Here is a 23,905-nt window from a genome sequence, read left to right as displayed (position 1 = left end):
GCATCCTAGTCTTCAACTGCTTGCTCTTTCCTATCTCTGTAACCCGGCCCCCAAGAGCTTTGTAACTCTTTTGAGGCCTCAGTGGTCCTCCAATTCTGGCCTTTTGACGAGTATGCCTTCTACTGCCTAGGCCCAAAGCTCTGGAATTTTCTCCCCAAACTTCTTCCTTCTTTCTCCTCCATTAGATGCTTTTTAAAATCTACCTCTTTGACCAAGTAACTGTCTGAATCATAGAATCTTTCCTTCTATGGCTTGGTGGCAAACTTTGTTTCATAATGCTCTAGTGAAGCGCCTTGGGACATTTTGCTCTGTAGCTATCCCTACACAAAACGTTAACTCTTGGTGTTACCAATGGCAGAAATCTGCGACAACAGGAAATAGGTGTAACAAACAGGAAGTATTAGGAATTATTAAATAGTTAGATAATAAAGTTATACAAAGCATGGATGGAAGTTAACATCCTGACAAGAACATACAGCTAGGATTCTCTGACATAATCACAGCGTTGCTAAGATTTACTATTGAGAACCTATTCTACAATAGCCTACATATTTTTGTTTCTGCCGAAGTAGTTCGTGTTATCAGTTTATAATCTTACAAACTATGAAGATTTTGGATTCAACTCCAAAACACGAACCATCCTATCAAACCAATTCAAAACTCAATCTCGCGAAGAATACTTTTGTATCAAATGGAGCACTGTACTTGTTTGTTTTTTTTTAAAAAAAGCTTGTAATACCTTTTTCTCGACGTTTGGAGATGCTCTTGCTTCAATTTTCCAGCAAACCGGTGCGAGTCATGAAGTTCCTTCGGCTAAACTTTTATTAATACTGCACCACAAAATGAATGCACACACCACCGGGAATAAGGCGGGCCGCAGTTGTTTTTTTTTAAAAAAAAATAATTTCACATTTAGGGGCTGATTGATATACCCCCCCCCCCCCCAAGTGATGCTGCAATTCTCTATTAGCTGGGAAGCATTTTGCTGTATTTCAGTGCACACACACACACACAGATAGAGAGAGAGAGGGAGCACGTCTGCTGTCGACCTTATTCCCCTTCTCTCTATCCCAACCCACTCCCAATGTAAATCCATGGTGTCAGTGCGGGTAAGAGAGTGCCCCTGCTCCCTCTCCCTCTCCGTGTAGGGTTTGGCTCTGTGCTCCTGCTCTGGGAGTTGGGTTTGGGGTTGACTGATGTGTTGACAGTGACTCCCCTCCCTCCCCCGCTCCGCGTTCATTGGTGCAGCCGGAGACAAATTGGCGCCATTTTGAAGCGTTCCGGGGGCAGGCGGCAGCGGCGGCGGCGCGGTGAGGGGATTGGATTGGACCGGACTGGATTGCACGGCTTTGGACTGGACCGGACTTGGGGGGGGCTTTCACACGGGTGAGGATCAGCAACATTTCCATGGGGATGTTTTTTTGTGTGTGTGTTTTTGTTTTGTTATTGGGTGTATCGGCGGCCGCTCTGTGCCGTGCGGTGTGTGGTGGCTCGGCTTTCAATGCGTGTCCGCCTTTCCCTGTGTGTATGTGTCTCTCTCTCTCTCTCTCTCCTCCTCTCACTAACTCGGTGATGCTTTTCGCTGCTGTGGTTTTGTTTTCAGTGATTGGGAGAGTGCTCCTGCTCACGGACACTGTGCCGGGCGGGGAGAAAGCTCTTTGGGTTCTGCTGGAAGTCCTGCTGCGAGATTATGATTCTTTTCCTCTCTGTGTGTGTGTAGGGAGTGTAAAGATTGAAAATGGTGATATTTAAAGTCTGGTTGATGGTTCTCCGCCCCCCCCCCCCCCAGAAAGGGTCGAGTTTGCTGGGTTATGGGGCCTGGTTTCGCTCCTGTTTTGCTTTGGCCTAGAACTTGACGTATTTGATGAGCTCGTCCACATATTTCTATTCTCCCCCCCCTCCTCCTCCTCCTCTTAGTGAGCAATATTCGATGAGGTGTAGTATATAGTCTTGTTTAAGCAATTAGGGATCGGACGTGTTGCATTGTAAATGACTATTTGAATCAAAAATTAAATCTGACCTAGTTGCTTCAAGATACTGAATTCACTATTTGGTGGTTGACGTTGTCCAGGGTAAAAAATACTGGAAAGCAAGATAGTGGAATAGTCGTATGTGACATTCCTGTCATTTCAGTACCTGTGATAACCAGCAGCCGTTGAGGATCAGAAATGGTAACAGGTTTTGATGCGCAAGTATTTTCGCGCTTGCTATTAAAAAGGCTTAATTTTGGATTATTTTCAAGCAAAAAGTTGTATGATAGGTTGACTTATAAAAATGCTCTTCTGACATAAATGTGATCTTTCGTGGTTAATGCTTATGTGTCATTTGAGAGTTGTACACATTGCTATTTCTATAAAAAACGCTCTTGTAAATAGCCTCTTTTTTATCTAGGTTAACCATATTTCAATTCTGTTCTTTTACAGCCGATGTCTAATATTTTGAATAATTGTTCTAATATAAAGGAATATGAATCTTTTTAGACCAGAGCAAAAAGTCTTGTAAGCAAATCAATCACAGCTGTTAACTTCAGATTTCCAAGCTTTTGTGATAGTGTTGCAGGTTGTGCCTCCATATATTCACAAAGCAGAAAGATACCTGTCAAGTGAGTTCTTTTCATAGGATCATTAGAACAAGGAGGATGACTAGGCTACTCAGTCCTTTGAACTTGCTATGCCATTTCAGTAGGAACATGGCATATCTCATACGCTGCCTTCCTGCACTTTCCTCATGTTCTTTGATTCCCTTAGTATCCAAAAATCTATTTGTCTCTGGCCTAGAGAATTCCAAAGATTCACAACCCCTTGATTGGAGAAATTTCTCCTTATCTCATTTGTAAATGGCTGATCCCTTAATCTGAGACTGATACAGAAGGACTCCCCAACCAAGAGAAACATCTTTCCAGCATCTACCCTATCAAGCCACTTAAGAATTTTATTTTTCTGAGACCACTTCTCATAGGTGGAGAGACTTTATACCTAGTCTACTCAATCTCACCTCTGAGGATAATTCTCTCTCTCTCTCTCTCTCCCCCCCCCCCCCAACAATCCTATCCCATCCCAGGAACCAGTTTAGTGAACCTTTGTTGAACTCCCTCTGAAGCAAATATATCCACCCTAAAATAAGGAGACCAAAACTGTGTATATTATTCCAGGTGTGGTCTCACCAGGGCCCAATATAATTGTAATAACATTTGCTTACTCTTGTGCTCCAATCCTTTTCTAATAAAAGCTAATATTTGTTTTCCTAATTTCTTACTCTACCAGCATGTTAACTTTGTGATTCAAGTACAAAGGCACCCAAGTCCCTCTGAATACCAATATTCCCCAGTCTTTCAGCATTCAAAAAATATTCTGCCTTTTTAAATTTTTCCTACCAAAATACCACATTGTATTCCATATGCCATATTCTTGTCCATTCACTTAACTCGCCTATATTCCTTTGCAACCTCTTTGTCCGTTTCTCATCTTACTTCCCCACCTTGCTTTGTACCATCAGCAAGCCTGTTACCTTCAGTCCCATCCTCAAATCATTGACACTGATTTGTAAATAGTTGAGGCACAAGTACAGATACTTGTAATATCTCGTTCATTACAGTCTGCCAACCTAAAGGTGCTGTGTTTATTCCTGAACTCTGCCGTCTGTCTGTTAACTGATCCTCATTTTATACATATGTATTACCCCAATCCCATGAGCCCTGATTTTGTGTAAGAGCCTGTTGTGTGGCACCTTTTTTATTGAATGCTTTTTGAAAATCCAAACACATGCCCTTATCTGCCATGATTTTACATTCTTCTCAAAAGAAACTAGCAGATTTCATGAACACTTTCATAAATCTGTGTTGACTCTGCCTAATCATTTTATGATTTTTCAAGTGCCCTGTTACCAATAATAGATTCTAGCATTTTTGCTCCTACTGATGTCAGGTTGACCGGCCTTCAGTTCCTTATTTTCTCTCTCCCTCCCTGCTTGAATAATGAGGTTATGTTTGCTTTCTTCCACTCCATGAGGGCTGTTCCAGAATCCAGGGAATCCTGAAAGATCAAAACCAATACATGCACTATCTCTAGCTGCCTCTGGTTGCTTTTTTTAGAACCTAGGATGTAGTTCAAGACCAGGGGATTTGTTTACTTTAGTCCCATTATTTTCTCCAGTACTATTTATTTACTAATAGTGATTTGTTTGAGTTCCTCATTCTCACTAGATCCTTGGTTCCCCACTGTTTCTGGAATGTTTTGTGTTTTGTGTTGCCTTGAATATAGATACAAAGTATTTGTTTTAATGTCATTGCCATTTCCTCACTCTCCGTTATAATTTCTCCTGTCTCTGGCTGTAAGGGACTGACATTTACTTTTGCTAATCTCTTCCCTTTTTTTAACATACTTTTAAAATCTTTTTATGTCTGTTGCTAGTTTACTTACATTTTTTTTCTCTATCAATTTCTTGGTCATCTTTTGTTGAATTTTAAAACCCTTCCAATCCTCAAGGTTATTCTTTTTGGCAGCATTCTAAGCTTTTCTTTCATCTGATACTTGTCTTCTCTTGTTAACCACAGTTGGACCACTTCATTTTTAAAATTTTTTTAGAGAATGTATGCTGGTTTTGAATTATGAATTTATCCATCATCTCACTCTAATGGATTGTTCCTCACCACCACAAATACTTCCAATCAGGAGCCCAGCCAATGGTTGGCAAATCTGAGTGGGAGGAGAGGGTAGAGCTTTGAAGCAGATTCATTCAGTTCAGTGGGGCTGGCACTTCGGTGGAGTCAAGGAGCCAATGCAGAGTAATTTGACTGTATATTTCCAAAGCAGTTGAAATTAATAAAAATGCACAATGGTGAAGCAGCATTCTGAAATTGTGTAATTCTGTTTTGTTGAGGTGAGGAATGCCAGTAAGAGGATTGGAACAGTTTGTTTTTTGCACCCAGTGTTAGCATTAAGAAAAGTGGACAGGTACCAGATGTAGATAAAACTTTCTTCACCTTGTCTGCACAACATGACTTAACTCCACCTCAGAGGCATAGGTGCTATCACTAAACAAGCTATATTCACTGCAGAATAACTAGTGGAGTATCTTGAAGTAACAGAATTGCTGGTTTGAGGAGAAGCAGGAAACACTCTTAAGTTAGAAGTGGGTGAGTTCAAGCCCAGCACCAGACTCGAGCACATAATCTCAGCTGAAGGTCTAGTGTAGTACAATGCAGCCCTGCCTTTGTGACATGTAGCTGTGTACCAATTAGTTGCTGTGTTTGCTCATATAGCAACAGTAACAATAATTCAAAAGTATCTCATTGGCTGTGAAGTACTTTTTGGCATGCTGAGGATGTGGAAAGTTCTATATAACAAGTTTTTTTTGAGTTATAGTGCAGTGAAGATGAGGTGCCAATGAACTGGATTGAAACTGATCAAGCTCATTAGAATCTTTGCATCTTTCCAAGGAGAGTTTTCCCATTAATTTGGGCTAGAGCTCGATTCAAATGTAGATTCTCTTGGTCAAAACAATGGTTTTAGTTTGCTTTTATTTTAACCCTTAATTTACAGTCAGAAGCAGGGGAATTTATAATGGGGAACAAAGAAATGGCTGACCAACTAAATATATACTTTGGTTCTGCCTTCACAAAGGAGGACACAAATAACATACAGAAAAGTTGGGGAACACAGGGTTTAGTGAGAGGGAGGAACTGAAAGAAATCAGTATTAGTAGGGAAATGGTGTTGAGGAAATTGGTGGGATTGAAGGCCGATAAATCCTCAGGGCCTGATAATCTACATCCCAGAGTATTTAAGGAAGTGGCTCTAGGATGCATTGGTGGTCATCTTCCGAGATTCTATAGACTCTGGAACACCTACAGATTGGAGGGTAGCTAATGTAACCCCGCTATTTAAAAAGTCAGGTAGAGAGAAAACTGGGAATTGTAGACCAGCCAGCCTGACGTCAGTAGTGGGGAAAATTCTAGAGTCCATTATAAAAGATTTAATAGCTGAGCACTTGGAAAACAGTGGTAGAATTGGACAAAGTCGGCATGTATTTACAAAAGGGAAATCATGCTCAAAAAATCTACTGGAGTTTTTCGGTGATGTAACTAGTAGACTTGATGAGGGGGAGCCAGTGAATGTGGTTTATTTGGACTTTCCGAAGGCTTTCAACAAAGTCCCACATAAGAGATTGGCGTGTAAAATTAAAGTGCATGGGATTGGGGGTAGTGTATTGAGATGGATAGAAAACTGGTTGGCAGGCAAGAAACAAAGAGTAGGAATAAACTGATCTTTTTCCTGACTGGCAGGCAGTGACTAGTGGGGTACCGCAGGGATCAGTGCTGGGACCCCAGTTATTCACACTATATATATATATATATATATATATATATATATATATATATATATATATATATATATATATATATATATATATATATTAATGATTTAGATGAGGGAACTAAATGTAATATCTCCAAATTTGCAGATGACACAAAGCTGGGTGGGAGGGTGAGCTGTGAAGAGGATGCGGAGATACTTCAGTGTGAGTTGGACAAGCTGAGTGAGTGGGCAAATGCATGGCAGATGCAGTATAATGTGAATGTATGTAAGGTTATCCTGTTTTTGCTACCAAAGTGGAAGGCAGATTATTATCTGAATGGCTATAAATTGAGAGAGGGGAATGTGCAACGAGACCTGGGTGTCCTCGTACCCCAGTCACTGAAGGTAAGCATGCAAGTGCAGCAGAGGTGGTAAGGCAAATGATATGTTGGCCTTCATAGCGAGAGGATTTGAGTACAGGAGCAGGGATGTCTTGCTGCAATTATCCAGAACCTTGGTGAGACCACACCTGGAATATTGTGTGCAGTTTTGGTCTCCTTATCTGAGGAAGTATGTTCTTGCCATAGAGGGAGTGCAACGAAGGTTTGCCAGGCTGATTCCTGGGATGGCGGGACTGACATATGAGGAGAGATTGAGTTGGTTAGGATTATATTCGCTGGAGTTCAGAAGAATGAAGGGGGGTCCTCATAGAAACCTATAAAATTCTAACAGGACTAGGCAGGGTAGATGCAGGAAGGATGTTCCCGATGGTGGGGGAGTCCAGAACCAGGGGTCACAGTCTGAGGATATGGGGTAGACCATTTAGGACTGAGATGAGGAGAAATTTCTTCACCCAGAGAGTGGTGAGCCTGTGGAATTCGCTACCACAGAAAGTAGTTGAGGCCAAAACATTGTATGTTTTCAAGAAGGAGTTGGATTATAGCTCTTGGGGTGAAAGGGATCAAAGGATATGCGGAGAAAGTGGGAGCCGGCTATTGAGTTGGATGATCAGCTATTGATCATAATGAATGGCGGAGCCAGCTCGAAGGGCCTAATGGCTTACTCCTGCTCCTACTTTCTATGTATGTTTCTAAGTACAACTAATGTGTGCTGGAAGTAGGTGTTGACTGTTTGGGTATCCAACTAACAAATGTGTGGACCTTATTGTATTGCTGATTGAATTCAAAAGGATCACTGTCCGAAGTCCTGTGCAAATGCGTAGATAAAATGTCACAATGACTTATAACCTAGGTGGTTCATAGTTCAACTGTTGCTAGTTTTAGACCCTTTTGTAAGTAGAGTTGAATCACTTGCAGCTTTACATGGTAAAATGGTGAACTTTAGTTTTGGTTTTTAGTAGTCATATGTAAGCCTGCGAATAGCTTATGATTTTTAAATTCAATTTTTGTAATACAGATAGATTTGGGTAATGACAATCTATTATTTTAAACCCTTAATCCTTGTTTTTGTCAAGAGATCTAGGCAGTCTGAAATTCTTGATGAATTAATAAAATATTGCAGATGCTGGAAATCTGAAACAAAAATGGAAAGACTTGAGTAGCATCTATAAAGAGAGGAAAGTGTAAATGCAACTCAAGGGGGCATTAGTGCTTTGTGCTTGCTACATTTGTAAATTGTTCTGTATCATGTTAATGTGCCACTAGATTAAGCACTGCCATGTTTCTAAGTGGGTAGGATTGAGGGCATGCAATTACTGAAAGGCATTTAATTGGATCTACATTATCCAGGAATATGGAAATTACAGCAACAACTTGCATTTATGAAATGCTTTTAATGTTGTAAAACATCCCAAGGTGCTTCAGAAGAGGTGTTTTCAAACAAAAACACTGAGCCATGTAAGGAGAAGTAGAATATGCGAGAGTTCGGGTTTAAGGAGTGTCTTAAAGTAGGAGAGGTAGAGAGGTGAGGTGATGGGATTCTGGGAAGAAATTCCAGAGCTTCTACCTAGACAGCTGTGTCTTCAGTTGCCTATGGTGGAACAATTAGCACTGGGGATGCACAATAGACCAGAATTAGACAAACACAGAGATATTTTGGAGGGTTGAAGGTAGAGTGAGGCCATGGAGTAACTTGAAAACATAGATGAGAATTCTATAACTGAAGGATTGCTGGAATGGGAGCCAATATAGACCAGCGAGCTTGAATGGGACTTGGTGCGGGTTAGGATACAGGCAACAAAGTTTTGGAGGAGCTCAAGCTTACAATCAATCTCAAATTGAATACGTTTCAGAAAATATCATTAAGATACACCACATGAGTAATTTGAGATATATAACTGCCAATGTCTTCCAACCCTAGGGTTTTCCTCCTCTCACTTGGCATATTGGATTAGTTGAAAATGATTAATCAACAATGCTAATATTATGTCATGTGACTATCAGGATAGTAGAAGGTGAACTGGAAGAAAGACTAGCATTTACATAGTTTCACGATCTCTGGATATCCCAAAGTCAATATTCACTCCAATTTCTCTTTGCTATGCGTACTTGTTTCTTGTGGTGCGCAGTCCCTTTAAGATTGCCCCAAGGTTGCACATGCATACGTTTTAACAGGACCTCTGGTTGTGTGCAGCCTTTTTGTCCCCTGTGTGACAATTGCTGCTGCGCAGCTGTGCAGCTTGGAGTGAACATTGCCCAAAGTGCTTGACAGCCAGTGAATTGCTTTCAAAGTGTAGTTACTGTTTTAATGTAGGAGGTGTAGAAGCCAATTTGAACACAGGAAGACCCCACAAAAAGCAATCTGATAATGATCAGATAACCTGTTCTATTATATTGGTAGAGGAATAATTATTGACCAGACCTAGGTGGATCTATCATGTTTTTCTGTCTAGCAATTCCTTTTCTATTTAATATGTATTTGTTCAAATATGTCACAGTTAAGTTGAGTCATTATTACCCTTTTCATTAAATAACGCTGTGGTGAGTACGAATCACTGCTTTAGGAAAGAAGGGCTGCAGGAGAAAGACTTCATGGCACTGTGTCAGTACCGTCTCTCTTAACTGGATATTCCTATTTACAGGTGTATCTATTAATAGTTGTGCATGAGAACACTTGGCAGAATATTGATATAAGCTGACCTTTTACCAAGTTGCAGATTGTTCCTAGTTTATTTGGCACTGCAAGGGCTCGATTACCTTGTATACTTTTTAGAGTAATATTGTACCAGCATATCCATTAAATACAACGGTATTGTGATACCTGGCAGTTTATTAATCAAATTCATTTTTTTGCATACTTTCAGTATTAGCTGCAAGGGAATCAATTAATTAATGAGTGTTTGGTTGAAATTTCCTTGTTTGTAGGTTGTCTTGTATTGGACATGCACAAATCCATGCTGTCAAGAACTTTGCATTGTATAATTTAATTCAGCTGAAATTAATCTATATGAGGTGCCTTGCTTCATGGTAGGGAAGTGAATTTGGATTAAGCAAATAATTCTATGTAATGAACAAAACATCTCAATGTTATGCTTGAAAAGTAAATCAACAAGATTGCAACATTAAAAAGTGTTGTTTGGACAAGTTGCTTTATCAGTCAGAATGTTGAATTGGACATTAAAATGGGTTTTAATTTTTTTAGAATTATTTATGTTCACGAGGAGTTACTAATTAGCAATTTTATGTACACATTAAGGACTTGTCAAGTATGGAGAAAATAATTACATTTAAGTTGCTGAGAATTGCACTTGTGTTTATTTAGTTCTGTCATTCAGCCATTTGGCCTGCAGATAGCTGTCAACTGTGGCCTGTGGTTGTAATTACTCCCACGTGTTTGACTGTCTCTTCCAGAAATGAATGCAATAAAGTATGTATCATGAACACTAAACTGAATGCAACAGAGCTAGACTTTCCTTTATGGTTAGGGATAGTGTTAAGTATGAGACTGATGATGCAACTTTGAGGACTTGGAAATGTAGAATTTGTCTGAAGTGTTCTCTAACTTAAAATGACAGTGGTCCTTTTGAAGCGGATGCAGAGAGAACAAATTTTCCTGCTTTCAAAACTACTAGATTTGCTATTCTACAACATTTTAAGTGCTGCTATTTTAACAGGAAGAATATATTGGAAGAACAGTATTCAATGTTTTTGCGATGGCTGCGTGAAATATTTTTTTGTCTGGTTAAGTGTTATGCTAATCAAGGTCAGAGTTGTTGGTGCTGGGGAGTGAAATGCTTCAACATTTTACGTCCACTCAGCATCAAACGCACCTAGATCAGCTATAAGCACAAGCCTTGCAGATAATTTTCCTACATGCCCTAGTTTTAGTAAAAATTCCTACTCTAAGCTTCCTCATGAGATTTGCTAATTAGTGGTCAGTTTTTCTTCATGAGAAACTGGTTTGAACTTCCAAACTTGTTGCTCTTCGGACCTTTAAAGCTTGGCGAGATGGGGGAAAAAATATTCAATCTATCTTGGGACTGAATTGGAACGCAAGTCCTGTCAATGATTGTTAGTGCTCACACATTGTGGTACTGAATTTTAAAACCAAACATTCGCTCCTTTTTTAAATCTTTCATGGGATGAGGCTGTCACTGGTAAAGCCTGCATTAATTGCACTTGAGAAGATGATGATGAGCTGCCTCCTTGAACCGCTACAGTGCATGTGGTGTAGGAACACCCACAGTGCTGTTGGGGAGGAAGTTCCAGGATTTTGACCCAGTGGCACGAAGGAACAGTGATTTAGTTCCGAGTCAGAATGGTGTGTGGCTTGGAGGGGAACTTGGTGGTGGTGTTCCCATGCATCTGCTGTTGCCCTTCTTGGTGGTAGAGGTTGCAGGTTTGGAAGGTGCTGTCGAAGGAACCTTGGTGCGTTGGTGCAGTGCATCTTGTAGATGGTACACACTGCTGCCACTGCATTGGTGGTGCTATGTGTGAGTGAATGTCTTAAGATGGTGGACGGGATGCCAATCAAGTGAGCTGCTTTGTCCCGGATGGTGTCAAGCTTCTTGAGTGTTGTTGGCGCTACACTCATCCAGGCAAGTGGAGAATATTCCATCACACTCCTGACATGTGCCTTGTAGATGTTGGTCAGGCTTTGGGGAGTCAGGAGGTGAGTTACTCACTGCAGAATTTCCAGTTTCTGACCTGCTCTTGTAGCCACAGTATTTATATGGCTGGTCTTGTTCAACTTCTGGTCAATGGTAACCTGCCAGGATGATATTTGTGCGGATTCATTGATAGTAATGCCATTGAATGTCAAGGGGTGATGGTTTGATTCTCTCTCGTTTGAGATGGTCATTGCCTGGCACTTAAGTGGTAAGTAACATTCATGCCACACATCAACTCCAAGCCTGAATGTTGTCCACGACTTATTGAAGCAGTCTGTGTTCATGTGCTGCATCTGAGGAATTGTGAATGCTACTGAACATTGTGCAAGCATCAGCGAACATCCCCATTTGTGATCCTATGATTGAGGGAAGGTCATTGATGAAGCAGCTGACGATGGTTGGGCCTAGGACACTACCCTGACGAACTCCTGCGGTGATGTCCTGTGGCTGGGATGATTGACCTCCAACAACTACAACCATTTCCCTTTGTGCTAGGTGTGACTCCAACCGGTGGTTTCATCATCTGGCTTCCAGCTTTTCTTTTCATCCATATCTTTTGAACCTGTATGTTCCTTTTGTAATTGCAATTGCATTTTATCATGGAAAAGCTGGTTTAATTTGAAGGAGATGGTGTGTTGGTGGTGGTTTTGTAGGGCTTTATTCCCTAGTGCCCTTGAAGTGGATTAGATTGTGATTTGGTCTAAGTGACAAGGCACCTGAACAATTTGTTAAATTCTATCCTTACGTTGTTGAAAATTGACCAAATTCTGGAACAAGATATCTTTTTGGCACAGAGGTCTTGTGTACAAGTACTTGTATTTATATAGTTCTTTTTAGTGTAATAAAAAGCCCCAGGTGTTATACTTTGATATCCAATCACATAAGATGACATTAGTGCAAATGGTCAAAAGTTTGGTCCAAAAAAGTAGGTTTTAAGCAGTATTTTAAAGGAGGAGAGGGAGGTAGACATACAGAAAGATCTGGGAATTCGAGTTTAGGGCCTAGACAGATGAAGGCATAGTCATCAATATTGGAGCATTAAAATCAGGATGCTCAGGAGGCAAAAATTGGAGGAGTGCAGATATGTTGAGCTGAGGAGCTGAAGGAGATTAGAGAGAGACAGCAGGGTGGTGGATGGGGGTTGGTAGGCACTGCCATGGAGGGTTTTGAAAGCAAGATTTGAGAATTTTAAAATCAAGGTTTTGCTTGATATGGGTCAGAGAGCACAGGAGTGATGCGTGAAGAGAACTTGGTGCAAGTTAAGAAACAGGCAGTGGTGTTTTTGAGCTCCAGTTTAAGCAGGGTAGAATGTGGGAGACTGGTCACGAGTGCATGGGTGAGGGTTTCAGCAACACGTGAGCTAAGGCTGGGGTCGAGTTGAGCAATGTTAAGGAAATTTGGAAATGGGTGGTCTTGGTGATGGCATAGATATGTGCTGAGAAGTTCACCTTTGGGTCAAATATGACACCAAACATGGTCTGGCTCAACCTCCGAGTTGCATTGAGAGGTATGGAATCAGTAGCTGGAATGGATTTGGCTTTTCCAGTGTTTTAATTGGAGGAAGTTTCTGCTCATCCAGTACTGGATGTCGGGCAAGCAGTTTGATAATTTTAATGACATTGGAGGAGTCGAGAGAGGTGGTGGTGAGGTAGAGCTGGATGTTTTCAATTATACACGTGAAAACAAATGCTGTGCTTTTGGATGATGTCGCCAATGGGCAGCATGCGGATGAGAAACTGGAGGGAGCCAAGAATAGAATCTTGGAGGACACCATAGGTGATGGTGAGAGTGGGAAAAGAAGCTCTTGAGAGTGATGAGAATAGAACAAGCAAGTGGAGTCCCTTCCAGCTGGATGACAGTGGAGAAATATTTGAGCAAGATGGCCTGGCTAATCATGGCAAAGGCTGCAGAAATGTTGAAGATGCATAATTTACTTTTGTCAGTCACATAGGATGCAATTTGTAACTTTTGAGAGTCATTTCAGTACTATGCAGGGGCAGAAATTTGATTGGAAGGATTCAAAGATGGCACGGTTTTGGGTGGTGTTGTGCTGTAGGACTTGGAGAGGATGAGAGGTAGGAGTTGGTGATGATGTGATAATGTACAACAACGGTGTTGGCAAGGGTTGGCTCTTTAGAGGCGAAGGGTGATGATGGCAGTTTTTTAAGGAAAGTGGGACATTACCTGAAGTGAGAGCACTTTTAACATGACACCAGGAAGGGAAGTTGCATTTGGACATGGACTGCTTCAGACATGGACTGCTTCACTATCTGTGGAGTCACAAATGGTGCTGAACGTTGTGCAATTACCTGCAACCATTCCCACTTCTGACCTTATGATGGAAGGAAGGTCATTGATGAAGCAGTTGGAGCTGGATAGATGCCAGTGTTGCAGCTGGACTGGAACAACTTGGCTAGGGGTGCAGCAAGTTCTAGAGCACAAGTCTTCAGTACTATTGCTGGAATATTGTCAGGGCCCATAGCCTTTGCAGCATCCAGTGCCATCAGCTGTTTCTTGATGTCACACAGAGTGAATCGAATTGACTGAAGACTGGCATCTGTGATGCTGGGACCTCTGGAGGAGGCAGAGATGGACCATCCGCTTGGCACTTATGGCGGAAGATTGTGTTGCAAATGCTTCAGCCTTATCTTTTGCACTGACGTGCTCCTCATCATTGAGGATGGGGATATTTGTGGAGTCTCCTCCTCTAGTGAGTTGTTTAATTGTCCACCACCATTCATGACTGGATGTGGCAGGACTGCAGAGCTTAGATCTGATCTGTTGGTTCGCTTAGCTCTGTCTATTGACTACTTGCACAGCATAAGCAGAATACCTGTGTTGTAGCTTCACCAGGTTGACACCTCCATATTTAGGTATGCCCAGAGCTGCTGCTGGCATGCCCTCCTGCGCACTCCATTGAACCAGGGATGATCCCTTGGCTTGATGGTAATGGTAGAGTGTGGAATATGCTAGGATATGCCAGGCCATGAGGTTACAGATTATGGTTGAGTACAATTCTGTTGCTGGCCCACAGCACCTCATGGATGCCCAGTCTTGAGTTGTTAGATCTGTTCAAAATTCATCCCATTTAACATAGTGGTAGTGCCACATAACATGATGGATGGTATCCTCAGTGTAAAGGTGGACTGTGCGGTGGTCATTCCTACTGATGTTGTCATAGACAGATGCATGTGTGGCATGCAGATTGTCGAGGATGTTTTCCCTCTTGTTGATTTCCTCACCACCTGCCAAAGACACAGTCTAGCAGCTAAGTCCTTTTAGGACTCAGTCAGTAGTGATGCTACCGAGCCACTCTTGGTGATGGACATTGAAGTCCCCCACCCAGAGTACATTCTGCACCCTTGCCATCCTCAGTGATCCCCCAAATGATGTTCAACATGGAACACTGATTCATCAGCTGAGGGGGGAATGGTACATCAGGAGGTTTCCTTGCCCATGTTTGACCTGGTGCCATCAGACTTCTTGGGGTCTGGAGTCGATGCTGAACACTTCTAGGGCAACTCCCTCCTGGTTGTGCTGCCAGCTCAGCTGGGTCTATCCTGCTGGTAGGATATGACATATCCAGAGATGGTGATGGTTGTGTCGGAGACATGATCTGTAAGGTATGATTCCATGAGTATGACTATGTCAGGCTGTTGCTTGACTAGTTTGTGAGACAGCTCTTCCAATTTTGGCACAAGCCCCCACAAGCAGGGTCGACAGGGCAGAGTTTGCTGTTGCCTTGGTTGATGCAGTGTGGTCCATCCAGTTTCATTCCTTATAGACTTCGTAGCCGATGATACAACTGAGCGGCTTGCTAGACCTTTAAGAGTCAACCACTTTGCTCTGGGCCTGGAGTCACATGTAGGCCAGGCCAGGTAAAGAAGGCAGATTTCCTTCCCTAAAGGACATTAGTGAACCAGATGGGTTTTTACGACAATCGACAATGTTTTCACAGTCATCATTAGGCTTTTAATTCCAGATTTTTATTGAATTCAAATTCGACCATCTGTTGTGGTGGGACTGGAACCGAGGGGTCTCTGGATTACTAGTCCAGTGACAATGCCACTACGCCACTGCCATCCATTATGTTTGGGCAAAAATGCAAAGAACTATACATAAGATCTGAATGAAGAAGGATGTACACAAGAGTCCGGAAAATAAGAGCTAAGTGTCAAATCTGGTTCACTGGCAATTTCCAAGAACATGTACATTTAGGATATGAAAGATACATTTTCCCTCCCTAAAATGAAATGCGTGAACATTTTACAGAATGCTGCCTATGCTTATTTTGGATGAAAGGAGACATTAATATGAATGTAGATGGATAGATCCAATCTCATGCACTGAAATACTTTTGAGGATACTGTGAGATTAGATGAACAATAAGGTGGACATATAGTTTGTTTCCCGAACACATTTTATTTCCAGAACACATTTTAAAGTTCATGTTAAAGAAGATTAAAGCTCACGAAACAGACACATTTTCAAAATGAATGAAAAACTAACTTGGTACAGCGAACAGAAGGTGAGCTGGAGGTATCTCTGTGTGGCATAGTGGATGGTGGAGTTCTGCAGAGGATATATACTGGGCTAACTGCTTTTCATATTAAACATACAATGCTTGGGAATACTAAATACAAGTTGCGTTAAATAAATTTGCTTGTGATTTGCTTGCTTCATGATTTGGGTTGAGGGAGTTGATTATTTTCAGAGTGGATTCAAATAGAAGTTAAAGGATAACGTACTAACTGCTACAGAGCCATAACAAGCCACCTGGGCTTGACAATTGAGTTCCACTGGTTGGCACTTGAATTGAACCTTAGTCTGTTTTTTTTTAAGTGACTTGAAATCACAACCCAAGATGGCTAACCCCAATTTGCATTACAATATGTTCCACATTCCAATTCATTGGAGTGGAGTAAGTCTGTCTGCAAAACCCATCAAAAACAATGACTTCAGGGGAGTGTAAAGGACTCATCTCCTTTCTCACTAGCAAGGCATCTATGACAATCACCTGAGATATTCAACTGTTGGAGAAGACTAATTGCTTGGACAATGGGACCCTAGCTATTTTAGCTTCTGGACATGGACTAATCAAGTCACCTATGGAATACATGGACAATGTCTCTTTTTTTGCGTTCCCCTGGCAGTTGGAGAAGGAAGGTAGCGTGACAAGCCAACCCTTTGTATGTTTTATGCAAACATATTTTCTCAGCAGAACTAAGGACAAACATCTTCGGATGTATTTGTGTGTGTACGCGCAAAAGTCACTGGGCAGAATCTTGCCCTTGGATGACGGGCGGGCCCCACCGGCTTGGCGGTGGGCGGGCAGCCGCCCCCCCGGCCGCCATTTTAAGTGGGCGGGCCAATTAAGGTCCGTCCAGTGGCATCCCCGACGGGAAGCGCTATGCACTTCCTGTGCGGCGGGGAGGCGGGGGGGGAGAGAATCCCCAGCTGTCAAAGTGTGCTCTTTCGCACATGCGCACAAAAGAGCGCACTTCTCCCTGAGGCAAAGTCCTGTCTCAGGGAGAATACTGACAGTGTCAAAAACATTAAAAATAGAAACATTAAAAAATTATTAACATGTCCCCCTCATGTGACAATGTCACACGAGATGGGACATGTTAATAAAGACCACATAAACTTTATTAATTTTTTTAAAATATGGGCATGAAACTTCATCTCGCCAGTGGATGAAGTTTCATCAATAATCTGGAGCCCGCTGGGGCTCCTGGCCTGCCCGCCAGCCTTAAGGTTGGACGGGCAGGTCTTTAATTACTTTAAATAGCCTGTCAATTGGCCATTGACAGGTCGGTGGGCGGACAGCTGATTTTCGCTGTCTGCCCGCCTTCCTAAAAATTTAAATGGACCGGGATGACGTCGGGGATTCCTCACGACATCATCCCGCATCATTTTTCCCATGGCGACCGGGCCCCATCCCCAAATTGCCGAGGGGAAAATCCTGGCCACTGTATTTTATTATTTTACTTAGCTTTATTAAACTTAAACCGATCTAACCCTTTTTCTTTGTTAAACTCCTGTCCTATTGGTCCTTTTATGACCACAGCGCATAAACGGTTAAGTACTCACCAAATTGACAAGCATATCCTTTTAAAACAAAGAAAAAATGTTGTTATTGTGATCAAAAGAGGGGAGCCATTTGACCCCTCCTCACCTGGCTGTAAGAATAATAAAACATAACTTGGGGCAATGTGTCACATTATGATTTTTTTTTTCCTGGAAATGTGGAAACTTGAAATAGCAACTCCAGATCAGAAATAGTTTGGTTTCCTGACTTTTCCAAAATCTCTTCAAAGTTGATTGGTTAACTCAATTCAGGCCTGCAGTAATAATACACCATAGTTTTGATATCACACTGAGTTTCTTTAAGAGAAATGGATGAAGAAGTGCTGACAATTGTAGTCATATATATCCTCCACTTAAAAGCAAGCTGGCAAAGACTCATAGACTCAGAGTTGTTTACAGCACAGAAGGAGGTAATTCGGCCCATCGTGTCCGCACCAGTCAACAAAGATCTGGCTACACTAATCCCATTTTCCAGCGCTTGGCCCATAGCCCTGGAGGCTGTGGCAACGCAAGTGAATATCTAAATACTTCTTAAATGTTACAAGAGTTTCTGACTTGGCCACCCCTTCAGGCAGTAAATTCCAGACTCTCACCACCCACTGGGTGAAAAAATTATTCCTTAATTCCCCGTTTAGCCTTCTACCTCTTAGCTTAAATCTATACCCCCTGGTTGTTGACCCCCCCCCCCCTATTAATGAAAAAAGTGCCTTCCTATCCACCTTATTTATGCCTCTCATAATCTTATACACCTCTATCAGGTCCCCTCTCAACCTTCATTGTTCCAAGGAAAACCACTCCAGTCTATCCAATCTTCCCTCCATAGCTCAGACCCTCCAGCCCAGGCAGCACCCTGGTACATCCCCTCTGCACCCTCTCCAGTGCAATTGCACCCTTCCTATAGTATGGTGACCAGAACTGCATGTGGTACTCTAGTTGTGGCCTAACCAGTCTCTTATACAGTTCCAGCATAACCTCCCTGCTCTATGCTTCGACTATTAAAGGCAAGTATCCCATATGCTGCTTTAACCACCTTAGCTACCTGTCCTGCTACCTTCAGGGCTCTAAGGATATGCACACCAAGGTCCGTCTGATCTTCAGTACTGATCTTCAAGAATTTTCAGGCTTATAATTGCTTGGTTTTTTTTATATAACACCTTTTGCCTCTGAGTCAGAAGGTGCAGATTCAAATCCCACTCCAAGACTCAAGTATGTGAAGAAGGCTGGCACTGGTGTATTGCTGCTGTCTTTTGCATGAGATGCTAAACTGAGGTAGCCTTTGCAGTTTCAATGGTTGAGCAGATAGATAAAATCCTATATCACTATCTGAAGATGAGCATTTCAAGTTTTTTGTAAGCCTTCTTTGTTAATCACCAAAAATAGGTTAATGGACCATTCATCCATTTGTTATTTGTGGGTTCTGCTGTAAAGAAACGTAAGCAAGTACTACAACTATTCAGCCTCGTTGCTGACGGAGTGCTTTGGGATTATTTTGGAGATGCTATAAAGTGTTATATCAATTAATTAAAAATGTGGCCTTTTGTTTATGACCATTGAGAAGTCCATTATGTCACGATATGAGCTTGCTTTCATTTTCTATCAGATGGGGTCGGAGGGTGCGGTGGGTTGGTTGGTGATTGTAGGGACAGTGAATGCTGTTGGAAAAATAGTTACAAGTTGGGTGGCTGCTTCTGCTGAAAACATCATCAGTTTGACATTTTGAGTTAGTTAATTTTATTCTCCAAGGTGCTTAAACTTTTTTTCCTTTGGCAGTGAGCCAACGCCTTTGGCCCTTACCACAAACTCTGCACTCCAGGCACCAATTACATTCCCCTTTCTGGCAACTTTGTAAAGAAAAAAAGCAGACTGTTTGCAATTTCAGTGTCCTATTCGACCCTAAACTTGGCCTCTAATTTAGTATCCTCTCTATTATGACTGCCTGTGTAACATTGCTGGCCTAAGACCATACTGCATCCACCTGTGTTAAAACTGTCATCTGTGCCTTTTGTCATCTTAAGATTTCCAATTCTCCCTGAACCAACCTCTTATTCTGCACCTACTGTAAGCTTCAGCTCATCTGCTACCTGAATTGTATCCTTCCTTGCTGATCTACATTGGCACCTGGTCCCCCAATGCCACCCATTTAAAACGCGCTCAATCTTGTGTAAATCCCTTTATGACCTCGACCTACCTTATTTCCATAACTGCCTTTAGCCCCACAACAATATTTTCCCCTGGCAACACTCCTTTACATTCTCCCAGTCTTTTGTCCATCTCCTGCCTTCACCCCAATGTTGGAGGCTGTGTTTTCAGCCATTTAGGCCTCATGTTACTCTGGTATTCCTTGTCTCTTTTTTAAGCCCTCCCTTTAAAACTTGCATCTTTTAGCCAATTTTTTGATAACTACTTCTAATACACTTTTAATATAAATGTAAGTTGTTGCCTGAGCTCTGTGACTTGACTTTCAATCAGTGAAAATTATCTCACTGCTAATGCCTTACAGCATTGCAAAGAGGAGTTAGTGAATTTTATTGCTGTGATGAATCACCTCAATAAGGGAATAGAAATAAGACTAGGAATTCATGTTTGGCACAAGTGCCATGTTGATAAATTATTGTCATGGTTACTGGTAACCATAATTGTATTGTCAGTCACGTTTTAAGTGCTTGAGCTATCTCCCTGTGCCTTGTTATTGGCTAACTTAATTAACCTGTTTTTATATAAAAACTTATCTGAACGTTGCATAGGTTGTATTGCTCAGGGACAATTGGAATCCTGGATGTTCTCCTGTAATTCTCTGAAGAGAGTGCCACCTTCAAGTTGGGTTGTTGAGAGATGGTGAGCATTTTGGTTTTGTATACTGGTGACCTTTTTCATTAAATTTTGTTTTGGGAGGGGTGGGGTTGTGGGGTTGAGCACTAAGCATTAATGATTAAATTTGATAAAATCCAAGCTGTATAGTGACCCTTGCATTTCATTTGAGAAATACATTCAAGAATGCCAAATTGCTAAGTTAAATTTACCATTGTGCCTATCTGGTTGCCCCTGGGCAATGACACTCAGTGCTGGGCAATAAAGTTCAATGCAACACTTGTATTTTTCAGAAAATAAGTAATGTCATTTTGTCACAGGCTTTACACATTGAAAGTCTGTGATGTTTGTGGAATTTACTTTTATACCACAGAATGATTTGAATAGCATTTATAGAAAATGGTAACTGTACTGCTTTGTTAGAGTTCATCTTGAAACTTAACCTAGAGATAGCATTGGATTATTTTTCAATAAAACGAATAGTGAATTTTACCAATTTGCTATAAGATAAATTCCATACACTTCTTGGGTGATTGTCTTAATGCATCTCAAATTGCTTTCAGCACTACTCCACCAATGTCATTACAGCTTCTCTTGATTGTTACACATCTGTTTGAAGCAACTTAGGTTTGTGAGCACAATATAGAAATGCATAAGAGTGAGTTTAGTAGATGGAACCAGACAGATTACGTGTCTATAATGTATCAAATTCTAATTTAGCGCTGGTTGAGTAGCACCTAATTAAATTAGTATTATGGATTGATATGGATTAGTAAATCAATATATTGTCATAGATAATGAATGTTGCAAATTTGAGTTCTCTTTTTTTTGAGTTTGCTGATCCAAATTGGGCAGTGATTATCTAATCACAGTTGGCAATGTTGTTTCAGGGTATGGGTGGGGAAGAATCAGCTAAGGAATCATACTTCTGTCCCCTATCCAATACTACATCCTGGAATGTACAATGTATTAGTAAGAACAGGGTGGGCACTGTTGTGCCCTATATTTGAAATACTTGTCATCTTGTTGCATCCTGCATGTACATGAAGGTGCCTTGAGAGAATCATTTGTGTCTAAGTTGTTTGACAAAGTTGTTGTATCCATGGAACTACACCTTGAGCTGTGTCTTTCAGGCACAGTGGGGAGGAAATTGAGGGGGCTGGTTAATGAGGATGCTAAACTACTGCCTTTAGACTTTTAAAACTGATTTTTAATTTTGTCAATTATTGCTCTAAGTGACATTGAAAAATGAACTCTGGAAGTTCAAGGCACAGGCCTTAAATTGGCAAATTGTTGACAACTGATGTGAGCAAAGAATTGAAAATACTGCAGCAGTCTGGCCTTTTTGAAAACTGCAATTCCAAAGGAGCAGTGCTTAACTCACCAGTTTTGGATGATGTACTTTAAGTAGTTTGCAGTGGTCCATTTCAGCCCACTATCTGTCATGCTCTATTTTAGTGACTGCATAAGGTTATGTCACTCCCAGCTTCCTCAAGATCATTTGGCTAAAAGGGTGCTAAAAGTGATTAAATTTTGACTTTCTTCAAAGATTTTTTGAAGAACCGTTTACATACTGTACCTTTTTAACAACACTGTTTCAAGATCCAGGATACCTCCATATCGGACAACCCTTCACTGTTGCAGCATCTGAAGGAAATATTCCTTGAATTTGTACAAACAATACTTCAATTCAAAATAACAAGTAATTACAAGTAGTCTTGAATTTTCGACAAGCTTAGTGGGAAGAAGTGTGTTTGAGTTTACTGATCTATTTTGATTGTTGGTAACTGTTACATGTATCTTGATTAAGAATATTTAGTCACCAGACAAGCTGATGGGCAGTCTTTAATACACCATTACTGCAATATGAACTTGCATTTATGTAGTAATTTAAAAAAAAATAATGAAAAATTTCAAGGCGATTTACAGCGATGCCAAAAGAAGGATGCTGAGATAAAGAATGAGATATTAAGATGAGTGACCGATGTTTAGAACAGCACAGAAGGCCACTCAGCCCAGCAAGCCTATGCCAGTTCTTTTGAAGAGAAATCCAGAGGGCAAGATCAAGAGGCAGAGGCTTAGGGAAGGTATTTCAGATCCTAGGCCTGAGGCATATGATGGCACAGCCACCAATGTTGGGTTGGGGAAATGTACAAGAGACCAGAGGAATGGTGAGGAGAGCTGGAGAGGGTTACAGAGATGGTGGAAATGATTGAGACTAGATGAGAATTTCAAATACTGAAAGGTCATGGCATCAAGGGCGGGCTGATTGCTAAGTGGGACTTGGTGCAGGAGAGGATACAGGTAGCAGAATTTTTGAGATGAAGCTTATGGAGGATGGGAGATGGGTCAAGAAAATATTGGAATTATCTAATTTGGAGATGGAAGATCCTCATCCATGCCTTTGCCAGCAGGTCTCTATTTGGTTACGATGGTTATGTTAGCCATACTGCACTAATTCACTATTCAGCAAAGCTTGCAGGACAGTTGTGGTTATGTCTGGACTTTGACTCTTGGGGGACATGGAATTTGTAACTTGGTAAGTTATATGTAAAATAAGATGTACTAGCCACGTGTTCAGGTTTTTTTTTGTAGTTTCAGATGAAGAAAACTGCCCTAAATCTTAAGATTTTAAATTCTGCAGTAGTTTTCAAAGTTTGGCAATGTTTCCTCAATTAAAAATCTGTATTGTACCTTTTTAGGATTGACAGAAGTTGAAATTCTAACCTATTATTCTCAAGTAATGCTGATTGAAAATTATAAGTTTAATGATGGACCTTTTTTATTTCTGATGTTTTTTAAAATCAGTCTACGTTTGTATAAGAAACTGTCCATTTGCAAAATTAATAATTGTTTATTTTAGTAACTGGTTAGTGCCTTTTTTGACTATTTACTGAAGTAGCATAGGTGTATTTGTTGTATAGTATTGCAAGGAGGAACTACTTCAGATAATATTTTCCAAGTTCACAAATAGACGCTCCCAGCAACTGCAGAAATTTTACTAACATTGTGCAATTGTAAATTAATTTGTAACTGTCAGTTTTGGAATTTTTGAAGTGGTCAATTGAATACTTTTTATTCATTCACTGGATGTGGGCTTCGCTGGCTGGGCCAGCATTTATTGCCCATCCCTAATTGTCCTTGAAGGTGGTGATGAGCTGCCTTTTTGAACTGCTGCAGTCCATGTGGTGTAGGTACACCCACAGTGTCGTTAGGGAGGGAGTTCCAGGATTTTGACCCAGTGACAGTGAAGGAATGACGATATATTTCCTTGTCCTTCCAGGTGGTAGTGGTCGTGGGTTTGGAAGGTGCTGTCTAAGGTGCCTTGTTGAATTTCTACAGTGCATCTTGTAGATGGTACACACTGCTGCTACTGGGTGTCAGTGGTGGAGTGAATGTTTGTGGATGGGGTGCCAATCAAGTGAGCTGCTTTGTCCCAGATGGTGTCAAGCTTCTTGAGTGTTCTGGGAGCTGCACTCATCCAGGCAAGTGGGGAGTATTCCATCACACTCCTGACTTGTGCCTTGTAGATGGTGGACAGGCTTTGGGAAGTCAGGGGGTAGTTACTCGTTGCACGATTCCTATCCTCAGACCTGCTTTTGTAGCCACAGTATTTATATGGCTAGTCCAGTCCAGTTTCTGGT

General features: G+C 41.3%; 1 protein-coding gene across 2 annotated transcripts in view; it reads left to right on the top strand.

Moving 5' to 3' along the window:
* Window positions 1-1,280: 1,280 nt before the first annotated feature.
* The window catches only part of pds5b (PDS5 cohesin associated factor B), a 258,376-nt gene continuing 235,751 nt past the window's right edge, over window positions 1,281-23,905 (top strand). For both annotated transcript variants that reach the window (XR_013577094.1, XM_078545339.1), the window contains exon 1: window positions 1,281-1,386. The gene's annotated coding sequence lies outside the window, so the exon portion shown is untranslated. The remainder of the gene's footprint in view (window positions 1,387-23,905) is intronic.

The sequence above is a fragment of the Cetorhinus maximus genome, chromosome 7, assembly GCF_964194155.1.
Source record: "Cetorhinus maximus chromosome 7, sCetMax3.hap1.1, whole genome shotgun sequence".
In the NCBI taxonomy this organism is placed as follows: Eukaryota; Metazoa; Chordata; class Chondrichthyes; order Lamniformes; family Cetorhinidae; genus Cetorhinus; species Cetorhinus maximus.
Note: the sequence above shows the minus strand (reverse complement) of the source record. Positions and strands in the feature narration are given on the sequence as shown.